At 46.7% G+C, this 14,063-nt stretch overlaps 1 protein-coding gene across 1 annotated transcript in view; it reads left to right on the plus strand.

The window, feature by feature from the left end:
* LOC8053393 (complexin) overlaps positions 1–14,063 on the plus strand; it is a 1,077,036-nt gene that overhangs the window by 188,408 nt on the left and 874,565 nt on the right. The window contains exon 2 of the mRNA XM_042287376.1: positions 8,146–8,222. The gene's annotated coding sequence lies outside the window, so the exon portion shown is untranslated. The remainder of the gene's footprint in view (positions 1–8,145; positions 8,223–14,063) is intronic.

Genomic DNA, 14,063 nt, shown 5'->3' on the forward strand with positions numbered 1-14,063 from the left:
CGAAGGAGCCATTTGCCAGTGAGAGAACCAAGCCGCCAGTCACCTCCAGTGCAATGATGCTGTTTGAAGAGTCACTTGCCATGCGCTAACGAATTGCGCCATCAGCCCGTAGGCCCTAGAGGAAAATTGACACAGCTCGCATAAGAATCGAGTCCCATTCCATTCCCACTCCCTTCCGGGAAAGATCATCAATTTCATTCTCATTCCATTCCCCCCAGCGCTGCCGCTATTCCATTCCCATTTCATTCGAGGGTTGCGAAAGTGCGGAATGATTCCGGAATCATTACAGTTCCAGAGTGGCAACTCCGCAACACTTATGGGAACTGTAGTATCTCTGTACGCGCGACAACCCCGCTGCAGGTCCGCATGAGCAGAGCACGAGACGGCATGAGCCGACCCGTTAACTGTATACCTTGCCTCCTGTGAAAAATATAATTATGGCGGCGTCACGCATGCGTGGAACACTCGGTGAGATCGGTCTATTACATAAGCTTATTTCCACAGATCTCTTAGATTGATATTGTTCTTCGTGTTTATGTCAAGACAGGAAAATGATTTTTTATTGCCTCCAAACGCCGTCGCCGCATGTGGTTGCGGAGTAATGAGTGCGCTTGTTTCTCCGGTGTGTGGGATAGCAAAGCCTCGTTATACCAAAAATGTCAATAAAGCAACCTGTCACCGGGATTTTGGATCGGCTCACCAAGAATCAAGTCCAAAGAGAAACTGCTTATTCTACGAGACAAAATGGCGACCATACGGGGAGCTTGGCGCCACTTGGCGCTACTTTTCCAGAATCCACTAACTTTAACTCGGCCGAGAGTCGAGAAAAGATTATGACGTCGAACGACAAGTTTGATGGTGCATGTAAGAAGCATGGTGAAAGCTTGAAGCTGTCGCCTTCTTACATCTAGAACATTAAAGTTGAGTCTGACATTGGCATTAATTTTGATTTCGTCGAAGGAAATAATAACAGCGTCACACTGTCAACTTTGACGCTCTTGGTTTTAGAATGCGACAACTTCAAGCATACACCATGCTTTTTGCGCACCATGGAACTAACCGAACTTGTCGTTCGACGCCATTTCCTTTTCTCGCCGGAGTAATGGGAAACTCAAAGCTCGTTCGATTTACGTACAGCTCCTGCACCAGTGCAGAAAAGTGTAGGGCAGTGTACTACAGGCATGTGTATTGAGATGCGACCGGAAGTACACCGTTCTACACCTTTATGCACCGGTGCAGGAGGTGCATCAGGTAAATCGAACGAGCCGTATAGTACGGGAAGAGGTTGTCTTCAGTTCTCGACGGAGTACAGGGATTATCAAGCATCCGTAACGAGAACCATGTTACCTCAAAACGCCGTGACGCATGCTTTCCCAAATGGAATCTCAGTCGTGTGAGAGCAATGTCAGACTGTCAACGTCGACTCTGCGCTTGTAAGAATGCCGCGACTTCAGACTTCCACCGTGCTTTTTACGTACACTATCAAGCTTGTTGTTCGAAGCCATATCCTTGTTTTGGCTCTCGGCAGAGCACGGAGCTTAGCAAGCATCCGTGACGTCGAAGCGCGATGACGTTCGCTTTTCTCTATACGGAGAAACTCCCCGTCGTGTTAATACACCATAAGGTGCGATGAAGTAGGGAGTTTCTTCTTTGCCTTAGTGTGCGTAACGATAGAACCTCGGGCTCAATAGGTGATTCCACTGCTTACACAAATCGCAGCCTTCCGGAACTCCGATCTTTGGCCATCAGCACCGCCCCTGTGTCCCCCTTTGGTTCGCTCATCTCTTTCTGCACCTTTCAGACGTTGTTTCTTGACTCTGTGTACAACGAATCTTCATGATACATTTGTCACAAAAAGGTACATTTCTGGAATTTTTTCTGTAGAATTCTTCTCACTGTCGCTCTCATTCTTGAAGAAGGCAGTTCTTTTAACACTTTCGCGAGGAACGCTTCGCGAATAACACGCGTATTTGTTTCTTCGTTCACTCGGGAGCTTTAAATTTGTTTTTATTAAAGTGCACTCGGCAGCCCCACGATCGCTTCAAAATGGAACTGTATCTGCTTGGCCAAGGAGCGGGCATATCTATTTTTTTTTCTTTCTTTCTTACTGTGCATTCACTTTATCTCTTGTTTATTAATGGAAGGCGTATGTATTCCAGGAGCTTTGCAGTTACCCAAAACTTCTGGTTCTGAGTCTTTTGATATATTTCTTAGCACATTTGGCACAGCCAACCGTTTCTGTCGTTGAAAGGGCGTTGAGAACGTTGGTGATACTTGAGATTTTCAAGTTACCTTTTATCAATTCTCGCACGCTCCACACCGAACTCTTTGACCATGACATTCTAGAAGCGGCGGTATCCTGCTAGCAATTTCAAATTCAAAGCGATATTTCGGCGGCGAGAAGCACGCGCCTTGGGGTGTGCGTCCCAGCGATGGTCATTTTGGAAGGTACGTGTGTTCTCCACGGGCCTATAATTTTGCTTTTCCGCTAACCTGGGGTCTTTTACGTGGTACACACTAAAGACTCCAGGTTTGCAATCAAATTGCACTGGCCAAATTGCTCATCTAGAGCGGAGACAGTGGGCGCAATATTGACATCCCTGATTGGTGGGTGTTTCGAAAGGCATTTATACCGAAAACCTTCAAGATTTGTATATGTTCTTCAAATTTCTCTCGGTAAATGGTATTTTCAACGGAATGTTTTTGATAGATTGACGGACAAAGAGAAACAACTATATGTCTTAAGGCCAGCAACAGTGTAACCATTTCTGAGTTAATAATCGTTTTAACACCATACTCGTTTGAGAGAAAAAAGACATACTGGATTAATTTATAATTTATATGTATGGCGTAGGTTGGCATGGAACCGCGGCCCAAGGGAGAGTAGTGAGAGTTTCTTTCTGTTCTTGGAATTGCCCCCCTTTCGCCCCCGCAGACTCAGAGTATGTCACCCACTTCGTGTGCCCGGTGGCGAACCGTTGGTTACGGTAGCAATAGTTATTATGGTTTAGGAGAATGGAGAATTTCCGCGAATGTTAGACATTGCCAGCTATTGGCCAATGATTGGCCAAATTTGTGCTGCCTGGGCTATGGCGCACCCTCGTTCATCTGTACCATTGCTGGTACATATGGTGCTTCTTAGTGAATAAGATTTTCGGTGCAATTGCCAGCTGCTCTTACCCCGAACACTTATTGAGAGATGCGCGTTTCTGTGAAACACTACGATGGAATGAACCAATCACTTATGTTTGCCATCCGACTTTACAGTGAGGCAACGCTATCAGGTTTTCCCGAAAAGCTCGTTGCCTGCCTCCCAAAATCAACATACTTTCACTCTCCTGTTGATGGGGTAGTGTCATCACCGCTAAAAAGAAAATATCGAGAGCATACTAATCTTGATACCTCAAGACCCTGTATTGTTTTATATCAACCCAAAAACGAGCAGAACTTTTAGCCGTTCCTGATGTCTTCTTTTTTCCTCTCCGGTAATGCACCTAGACAAAAATGAATGATACAAAAAAAGAAAAACCTTAAAAGAACAGCGCCATAAAACCAGCAGATTTGTTTGAACTGGTGGTCGCGGTGTTCTTTCGCACCGGTTTTAACGCGATTTCTTCGGGAGCCTAAAAGACACAAAGAGAGAGAAAGAGAGAGCGAACAAAATGGCCAGACAAATAATCTAACTAACCCGGAAGGATGGACAGACTGTGTAAACGGATGAAGCTAACGAAATACAAGGAAGCAAAGAGCGCACACCGTTAGCCTGTGTACACTGGGGTTCCCATCATCCCATGGAGGAGTCGGAGGTGATGAGCGGACGAGAGCTACCGCCGGCCGCAAAACGTCCTTCTTTGATTCTTCGGGGGCTTCAAAGGGGACCGCGCCAAGTTTGCTTCGCCCTGTTGTGGGAAGTTTGTGTAGGCCTCGTCCCTGCGGAACACAGAGCAAACGGCGAGATCCTATTGATCAGCCGTGGGGGAAGAGAGAAGAGGGAAGGGGGGGGATTTTGCGGAATCGAAGCGTGGACCGTGGGGAGACGGCCCTCTTGCTCGCTGCATGCAAACTGCTTTTTATTTGCGTGCCTCGGTTATGCTGATGGCTTCCGCCGGCGCGCTACAGTGCAGTTAGCGAGAGAACGCCGATATTTTCTCGCGTACTCTTCCTGGCTTTGAAAATTTGTTTTCTTTCCCCGAGGGGAATACGTGGGGTTCGTTCCTTGCCCCAAAACAACAACAAACGAGAGAATATAGTATAATATATATGTGTATATATCTAAGGCAAAACAATAGTGTGGCGTCGCCGCCGCTGGTCCCGCCGTTTTTCTCCCGGTGCCCCAGTTTTGCGGGGTGATTATCGGCGCGTTAATTGCGCCCTTTCCTCCCCCTCGCATCCGCCCAATTCGAACTACCGTGCTGCGGGTCGGATGCGGCTGCCGCAACAAACAAACAAGCACGAGAAACCGCCGGAACGAGAAGCAGGCGTGGAACTATAGTCTTTGGCCGGGACGGGGGTGGAAAGATTGCCAAGATGGAAATGTGTTCCATGCCTCAAACTATGCTTGAAGGGGGAAGGAATCCAACCGGGGAGTAGTAAAAAACGAGGGCTCCAACTGGATGATGAGCGAGCCAGATTTGATGAGCACGGAGCTTAATGGCGGCCGCTTCCTAATGACGCGGACTCGCTTGGCGTCCGCCGCGACGATAGGCCAGTGGTCGACGTCGGGGAGATGGGTCTCGTTTGGCGGCAATCTGGCGATACTGCCTAGGAGCGGAGAAAGCAGCATCCAGGACCTTAATCTCTCGTTTCAAAGCCCGTCTCAGAACAGTCGGTCCCCTCCGACGCTGCTTTTTATCGTGCCGATTGAGCGCGTCCTTGGGAGAGTCGCCTTGACTCGGGACGAATCCAATCTCATTAAGGTGGTCGTGTCTGGAGCGACGCGTCTGCACCGATGATTTTGCTTCCGACTTGGAGATGGTTTCCGTCGACTGGACGGGAGCTCTTTGTCAAGTGTCGCCTGGCCTGAATTGTGCTCGGCGTTTGACCGCCGATGCAACACTCCCGTGATTGCGAAAAAGTTTCGGCACTGGGCACTGGCATGAGCTGCTTTGGCAAGATCGGTGCTTTCTTCTTTTTAGGCGCAATTAAGCAATGCAAAACGTCACGCTTGCATTGCTTAATGTCGCAACTCAGACTGCGTTTTTTGGTCTAAACATATGTTTCAGCATTCTCATTCGCTGAGCTGCCTCCGTAAGTTGCGGTGATTGGCTCTCCGAGTGTTGTGCGGGAGAGCAGACTCACGGGCTTTTTTTAGAGTGCATGCTTTGTACGACCCTGGACAAACATTTGAAGATGAATTATAAGCGCGAGTTCACAAAATCAACAAGTTTGGGATGCTGTGCAGTTTCGAACGCACGCTGAGTCGCAGGTTTCGTTCACTGTGATGAACCAATAGCGATGACAGAATCATTAGGAAACCTGTGAGTCGTGCGTTTCATGCACAGCGTGACAACCAATACAATTATTAGCAGTCAAGAGCAAACACGGGTCAACAAGAGTCATATTCATGGTCTGCTCCATATGTGATTGGTTGATCGCAAGCAAGTAACAGCCGGCACTTGAACTCCTTGATTTAGTTGCCACGGTGGCCGCCACGACATCGTCGTTCCTGTCGTGCAGCAGAAGCCCCTGCTATAAGACTAGTCACTCGCGCTAGTATCCTTTAAGGCTGAACCGCATGTAAGCGATTTAGTGAGCGACGAAACGAGCGAGGGCACAAGCGAAGAGAGTCAGGGACGAGCGACGGAGATTTCTCACTGTCGCTCGTTGCATCGCTCGTTTTTTTTTTATTTCTAGAAAACGTCGCTCACCATCTTGGTCGCTTGCTTCCGTCGCTTTCATGCGGCTCGCCTCGTCGCGCGACTGACCAAGCGACGGCGAAGCGGGTCGCCGTCGCTTGTCTCGTCGCTCGCTAAATCGCTTACAGAGGGATACTTTACTGCTGCCCCCCTTGAGAAAGTGAGGCACGCATACTGAAATCCATACACAAACTACATAACTTTCACGGTGGTGGTGCTATTTCGGCGTATCACGGGTAAATTGTGAGAATTTAAGCGCAGCAAAAGCGACAGGAGCGAGTTCCGTGATTTAAGCGGGCCTGCCGAGCGATGTGCATCAATCAGTTCGTCGAACAACGTCTCATCGACAGATTGTTTCGTCGATACTGCGACGTTTCATCGACAGTTCGTTTTATCGACAGGTTCTCGCAATCGTTTCATCAACACACCTTGGGACGTTTCGTCGAAAGCGTCTGTCCGAGCACATATCGTCTCTGTCTACGGTCCGTGAAAGCGTGTGTCCATGAAATGTTGTCCACGAAACGAAAAGATGTGGACCCCTGCCGTACACATAGGTTTGTGCAGTGAAAGACTAGTTCAGGGCGGCATGCTCGCGCGTGTAGTTTCCCCTTCGCTCGCAGTTGTGATAAAACAGAGCTTGCCCTCAGCATATGAGCAGTGCACCCCCCCCCCAAACACACACGCACGCACACACAGACGCACACACACACACACTGTTCACGTGACCACACACTCGTTTATCAACATTGATTTGGGTTATAGGTATTTCTCGTCTCGGATTTTAGAATAAAGCTAATAATTTATTGATGTGAGTAATTCTTTAACATTGTCATTACTTTCGTTATATATTAAGCATAATACTTTTGTACCAGTTCTACTTCGCGTGTACCAAACTGAATGATAACAAAAGCTAAAGCCTATTTTTCCGTGTTTTCAAGTTTCAGGGTCAAACACCTCAGTGATATAAAATGAGACAACTGGCCAAAAGAAAATAGTTTATTTGTTGTTCCATCTTGAGGTATATAACTCCTCAAGCTTGAATTTTGGAAACCCTCTTCTAATACGTCATCACGTTTCGTCTGGAAATGTAGAAGAGAGAAACACATGCACGATAGCTGCCGATCCGTCGTACGAATCTGACCACATTGAAGTTTGTGTAGTTGGCTTCCGATATCCTCGGGGTGATAAATGTGCACCGCCAATCTCAATTTTTCGTGTACTAGCAAATTAAACCCAAACAAACTACACTACCTAACCATTACCACAAACAAAACACGTCTGCGTGATGAGCCGCAAACCGGTGAGGCCACCAAACGCAAAAGCCAAAAACATAACAGCAACGACTCAATTTTTCGACGTCGCATATACAGTATTGTCGTGCAAGTGCCTGGCCGTTAGCTCAGGACAGTTTTCGCGTTTTGTTCTGACCCCATTTTCTAGAGACGCGAAATTATAGCGTAGGCAACTGCTACCTTTGCACGAGAACTGGTGCAGCCGGGCTGAATTCCACAGAAAGCTCGCATATCGAAAAATAAGTGCGGCCAGGGATGTGAATTTCAGGAGAAAGAAAAATACCACACTGTGTTGAAGCGCCAGCATACACGATTGATCACGTTCATGTACAGGTCTGGAAGGCGATCCCATCGCCACCTTGGTTCAGAATCATGCTAACCAAGAGTGGGGTTTCACATTAAGGACGCTTGCTTAGCAGTACCAGTTAGTGGACGCAGTTGTCTGCACAACTTGAGCGACCTGTAGAGCTTTAAAGAGCGAAGCAGGGTGTATTTCTCGACTTGAATGTTCCCAATAAGCCTCGTCACTAGGCTCATGTGCGTGGCCCGCGGAACAACCACGACGTATTTTGTTTTATAGCTAGGTTTTCTCCTTCTTCTGATTGGTCTTCCGGGGCAAGCCGAATCTCGGCGACTTCCGGCATCATGCGAAATTATCTGCTAGCTGTAGATACGAGCGGAAGCACCAGTGATTGGTGTGCAGGCCCCGGGAAAAATAAGGCTCTTAGCTCCAACCTCTGGATCGCCAAGAGGTCAGTCTCAAGCACGGCAGCTGTCGCTAGTTCTTAGACTGCGCTGGAGATCGTTCGCACAGACACGTAACGCAGAATGACAGTCCGAGCATTTTCCAATCTAGCGGGGTTCGGCACTCGACGCCGCTCAATCGGATATAGAGCTGGCCAGTGTTTTTCTGTCTCTTTGTTGAGCCGCCCGTTAGTGCTCAAACAACGTTCACTGATGACTTTTTTTTTTCTTGTTTTTCCGTCGTCCTACCCCAGAGCCGAAAGTGGTCATCGGGTGCAGGGATCTCCGACCGAGTGAGCGGTGACTCAGCAGTTTCCAGTTCCATGTGCCGGTGAGTGCATCACTCTGAATGGCTAGTTCGATGCTAACGCTATGTTGCTTCGCAGTAGTGTGGCCTACTTCGAAAGAACAAAAGAGGATATCCGTCGGGCAACGCTCGGACGCGCCGCAAAAGACAAACGATGAAGGGTTTACATTTCATCCTAGCAAAAAGCATCTGGAAGCCCCAGCGTTGTCCGAGAAAATAATTTAGACCACTTGGAGGCACTTAAAATTTAAATTGTTCTGCGGCTCCTAGCATCCCCAGTAGACCCTTCGTCAGATGACACTGGAGACGACGAGGGGTGGTACTACTACTGACCCAATCAAAGTATTAGAGAGATGGTATCAGAAAATTTTGCGCGTCATCGAACATTGATTGATTTATCAAACTTTGAAAACTAGTCGTTTCTTGCTCTTTAAAAGAGCAGCTAGTGACCTTTAAAGTAGAACAGAGGTGGTTTGCTCCCAGATACTAAGAACGACTAATTTCCCATAGGACAATAAGCAAATATTTTATGTTTTGCATTATTGTGCGTGCCGTTAAAACCAAATGGCGATACAGCCATATAAATCTTTCCTGTCATGCCTTGCTTGTGATGCATATTTTACTGTGTACAACCTATTTTTTTTTCACTCGACACATGGTATTATAAGCACAGTCCAACAACAAGGGGAGGTACGAAACTGCCTCCATATAATTTTTTTAATGAGACATAGCACGTTTTGTATTGACGTTCACACAAATTATAGCTACATTCTTCTCTAACATTTATTCTATCTTTCAGTAAAGTCTCTGTTATTATCTACGTTGTCTTGCGACACTGCTGTCCTCGGTTTAAGAATACCAGTGATATCTGTTTATCACTAATTCTGTGCGCTTGTTTGCAAACACCCGCGCTTCAAAAATGTGCAGCCATCATATATATCGGGTGTCCCAAAGAGCGGCCAGGTCCTTTAAATGGTCCGCAAAATTCGGTTTCATAACCTACCGCGCTACGATTTTGTGCAGCGTTGCCCACAGGTGGTGCATTTTTTCAGTAAAATTTGCAAAGATCGAACTTATCTAATGAAAAAGTTAAAAAAAATATATAAAGAAACTTAACTCCTATGAAAACGCAGCGAAGCCACCGGTCTTCAAACCATAGGGAGCCCTATTGTTTGAAGAGCTGTGGCTTCGCTGCATTTTCATAGGAGTTAAGTCTTTTTATATTTTTACTTTTTCCTCACGTAAATTTCCTCTTTAAAAATTTTACAAAAAAAAAAAAAACATTTGTTGGCAACGTTGCACAAAATCGTAGCGCGAAAGGTTAAGAAACCGAATTTCGCGGTCGATTTAAAAGAGTTTGGCCGCTCTTTGGGACACCTGTTAGAAACGCCATGCACCCACACCTTTCTGGCCATCGGAGTTCCGACTTAGCGAGGCTCTTATGTCCATCGATGAGCAGCGCAACGAAGGCGCCCAAAGGCTGTGTACAGTATATGACCCGGAACGAAGTGACACCGCCATGCCGACGTTCATGCACCTTCCGTCCCAGACAGTGGCAGGATGAAAACGGCAGACATATCCATGCCTCGTCAATATATCTCATAAATACAATAACCCGCATAATATTCTGCACAATTTCTGACTTTATTAAAGCTCTGGTTACTTTGTTTCAAACTCCTGGAACTGCAGTGCTTGGACGAGATTAAAGCATCCTGCAACGGTAAGAGGCTTAAGGCCGGTGACATTGATGAATTGTGTGTTGAAGCTTTTCGGCGTCCGCTGAGCGAGATGCGCAGCCTATGCCGTTATCTCTTTTTTTTTTTTTTTTCTATGTTAATTTTTTTACCATTACCCTGTTCAGGCCTGAAGGCATAAATAGCTCCTTCGCTGTTATATTAGTTGTTTCTTTTTTTACAACATTGTGCGACTCTGTAAACGTTACGTGTATCTCTATGTAATTCCCCTCTGAGGACTTAGAGGTATTTAGATAAATAGATAAATATATTAATAAATGATAACATATATGAAACCACGGGTAAAAAAACTTGGATAGTTTATCAAAAACAGTACACCGCTATTGCGAAGTTTCCATGTTTAGATAATGAGCGAGATTCTCGCTTGGCAGTAGGCTAGAGCTGAGATATAAAAAGAGGAGAGGAAAAATAGTAAACAAGGTAAATAAGTAAATAAACAATATACAGAACACAAGTTGACGGTAGACTCGACAACGGTCGTGGTATAATCGGAGGCGTAGCAAAACCAACACACTTCAAGCAAGCTTACTCTCACTATTTCTGGAAAACACAATGTGCCTAGAGTTAACAACAAGCGAAATGACACAAGGAAATAGACAAACACTTGGCTTTCAGCCATAACAACAGGTCCGGATTGCATGGTTTGACACCCAGGCTGGGTCTTCTCCGTTTCGGCAGTGAACGGTGTTAGGGGCATTTTTCAACGCCGTCTAATTATTAAACGAGCAACAAATAAAGAAACGAATCAAGAAGTCAGGGTGACAAAGATCGGCTCCTGAACTGGAATGGCATCGAAATCGTTGAATGTGGGCTCATTTCTTACCCCACGCGAGCACTCGTCGCATCTTCCCCCGAATCAGACCCGCGTATAGCCGCCCACCGCAATCCTTGGAGGAAGGAGCTTTCAGCAAGTAACAGAGACAGCCTTCCCGTGAGGACACCTGCACGGCGAAGCTGGCCGTGCTTTAAATCCAGCCCATGATGCGCCCTCGGAAAGAAACTCTCCGGGAGGAAACATTTTACTCGTGATGCACCTCACGTCACAAAGGGTGCAGTAGGCCGCCCGAGCTATCCGATGCTCGCAGGATGCGCGATCAGTGAGTGACCTTGCGTACCGATTGACCTCTATGACATTCTCCGGAGCTCCGGTACGTATATCCACACATGATGTGAGTGAGAACGCTCTATCTGGATTTTTGGTACGACTGCGGTCCACACCAATCCACATTCTCTTCCGATTCATCAAATATAGTTGAGAGACTGTAACTATAAACTTCCGAGTTCCAAGTCTTGTTAGGGTAGCAGATCGTGTTGAAAGATTGGCAGGTGCACCAAGTAAGCACGGCCTCACGCTCATATTTTTTTGTAATTGTAAGTGTAGTGCCCTCATTAGAACCGCAACCTTTTTTGGTTCTAATAAACTGTTAACATCCGCCGCTTACTAACGGAACATATTCATTGAGAAAAAAAAAAAAGAATATTACAAAATATGCGTGATTTGTCAAAGTGGAGTACTGGCTGCGTTTTGGTCGGAAGTATATCACGGATGAGCACAAATCTCACTAGCTGCGCGACGGGGATATCTAGACAAAATGTGAGCAAATGATGTCTCCACCTGATATCCTTTCAAGATTGGTGTGACGTGGATATATTTTCTATCACTTCAATCAGGGGGATAGACTTAGAGCCATAGCCGCGGTTAGCACGTTCAAATCACGGACAAGAGGTCAGCGGACGGAAGTCGCTCTGACGAGTCGAGCTCACCGTAGAGAAGCTCGCCCATTCTCCCACAAAGCTAAACAAGAATTCGCTGTTTTTTGTTTTTTGCGTATTTGTATCAAAGTTAATTGAAGGAAACGTTGTCTGTTTTTATAGAGCTCAACGTAAGCTTAGAGCTTGTTTTTCTGTTAACCCGGAAGTATGGCTATACTTGGGGACAACTTTTCTTGGCAACGAAGCCAATGCTTGGGTACCCGTGCGATCGCGCACATTGAGCGCCGATGGTAGCTCTGCTCGCGCGGTTTTTTCGTCTTCGGCAATGCCAGAAATAGTTAGCTCCGAGTATAGACCAACACGTGGCCCTGACGTCATGCAGCTGCGGTGGCGCTGTCGGCGGCACAGCGCATGCGCAGACGCTTCACTCCTCCCAAATTTGGTTTCTGCGCACGCGCAGTGCCCACACTTAGTCAATACGTAAAACAGAAACATAACACGGTTTCTGTCATTTTTTCCACCCTGTTTTAACGCTTTATTTGAATAAATAGAAACTTCGCGTGTAAAAAAGAAAGGGGGGGGGTGCGTATACCGTTGCCTAGTCATTAACCTGTGCTGTGTATTTTATTCACAAAACAAGCAGGAGCAACAGTCGTTGAATAGTCTATGGAAATTGCGTACCACCGCACCGATACCTCTTTGTGGCGAGGGGTCAGCCCCGCTTCCTGTATTATTTTATGGCACGTCATATGCAATTCACGCCCTGCCTCTACGATCATTTCAGCGGAATGTCATAGTTTGAGATTTATATATTGAATTCGAGCGCGTGCAGTGGGCTGTGGTAGCAAAAGCAGCCAATATTGAACGTCAATATATGAAAGATGTGGTTGTGTTGTCCCAGTTTTAATTGTTTTATTTTTTCTTTATCCATCAATAGATTGGCTAGCAACCTCTGTTCCTTCCTACACAATCCAGGCGCGGAGTTTGATTGAGAAATTTTGTTTTGAACGATAAGTATCGTTCCTGCGAGTAATTCCGCCTTCTATAGTCTCTGGGCCGGTGAGCTTGTATGTTCTTCTTATTCCGACAACGAGGTCAGCTATTCATACGGGAAAGGTCCACTTGGGAAAAAAGGGTCGGTGGGGCATCCTGCTCTAATCAACCTGGAGGCTGGGCTTTGTTTGTCGGTGAGCTCGGGCCGGAATCATCGTCCTGGTTTCGCGGGTCCATATCCATAGAGTAAGAGAGTAAACGTAAAGAGTGGCCACTCTTACCGCTCATTCACACTAGAAGCGGATCCGCGTTCGCAAAGCGGTTGCGAACGCGGATCCGCTTCCAGTGTGAATGAGTGGTTCGAGGCCCCAGCGGCTTTCCTGACGTCAGCACACCTAGCGGCTCTTGTGAAGTTAGTCTCGGCTTCCATTTTAGGCGCTTCCGCTCACTACATGGCTAGAGACATAGATGGCTGCTATCTGAATGGGCGAATAACTCAAATCATTGATTCCGTTTGTATCAGGCGGTAGTTTGCACCACCTGGTCTCCCGTGACTAACTAGCATTTTGAATTTAGGTGGGAATCGATTGCTGAAATGCACGCGTGAATTCTAAATTCCATAGCAGATCATGCACAATATGCAATATACAAATTAAGACCGCTTCACTCAACGGAGAAAAGCAGGGGACAACTGAACAAGAGAATTGAGTAATGCAAAAATATATATTGTGACCATAAAGCCAACCACAACAAAAATACCTGTTTTGCAGGCGTCCGTCGAAATGTGTACTAAATTTAACCGTAAGGGCAATCGACTAAGGAACAAGGAGAGCGAGCTTGACGCTGCAGACGTTCAAACAAACCTGTAATGCACGCACGGCCGTGAAGTGGAAGTGTCGTTCAAGACAACAGGTTCGTGTTTGCAGCGTCAGCTCGCTCGAATTCATGGGAAACAGAAAAGAGCTTTTCGGCGACGCAGCTGATGCTCAAGAGACGCTTAAAACACTCCACGTGGTTGCGCTTTAATCGTCTCACCTTCGCCACAAAGAAAGAACGTCGACAAATCCACAAGATGACCGCAGCAGCACGCCGCATCCTCCCCCCCGCCGCCACCCTGGCTGCCGTTATGGCACGGCATGGCGCGGCCGGCGCGGCCAGCGCGGCAGCCAAGTCGTGCGTCTTTCCAAAGCACCAATCCCAGTCGTTGCAATATTTTTTTTGAAAACGTTCGAAGCTACTAATATATTTAGAAATATGTAGATCAAAGTAAAACTATTTCTTAATGGTCAAAATATAACGAATGTATAAATAATTAGGCACCACTGCGCCAGCTAGCGGGTGTTGTGAACCCCAACAGCTAGGCCGCAAAAGGGCTTCAGTGGCCACTCTTTACGTTTACCATATT

Source organism: Ixodes scapularis, unplaced genomic scaffold (assembly GCF_016920785.2).
Source record: "Ixodes scapularis isolate PalLabHiFi unplaced genomic scaffold, ASM1692078v2 PGA_scaffold9__187_contigs__length_104089568, whole genome shotgun sequence".
Lineage (NCBI taxonomy): Eukaryota > Metazoa > Arthropoda > Arachnida > Ixodida > Ixodidae > Ixodes > Ixodes scapularis.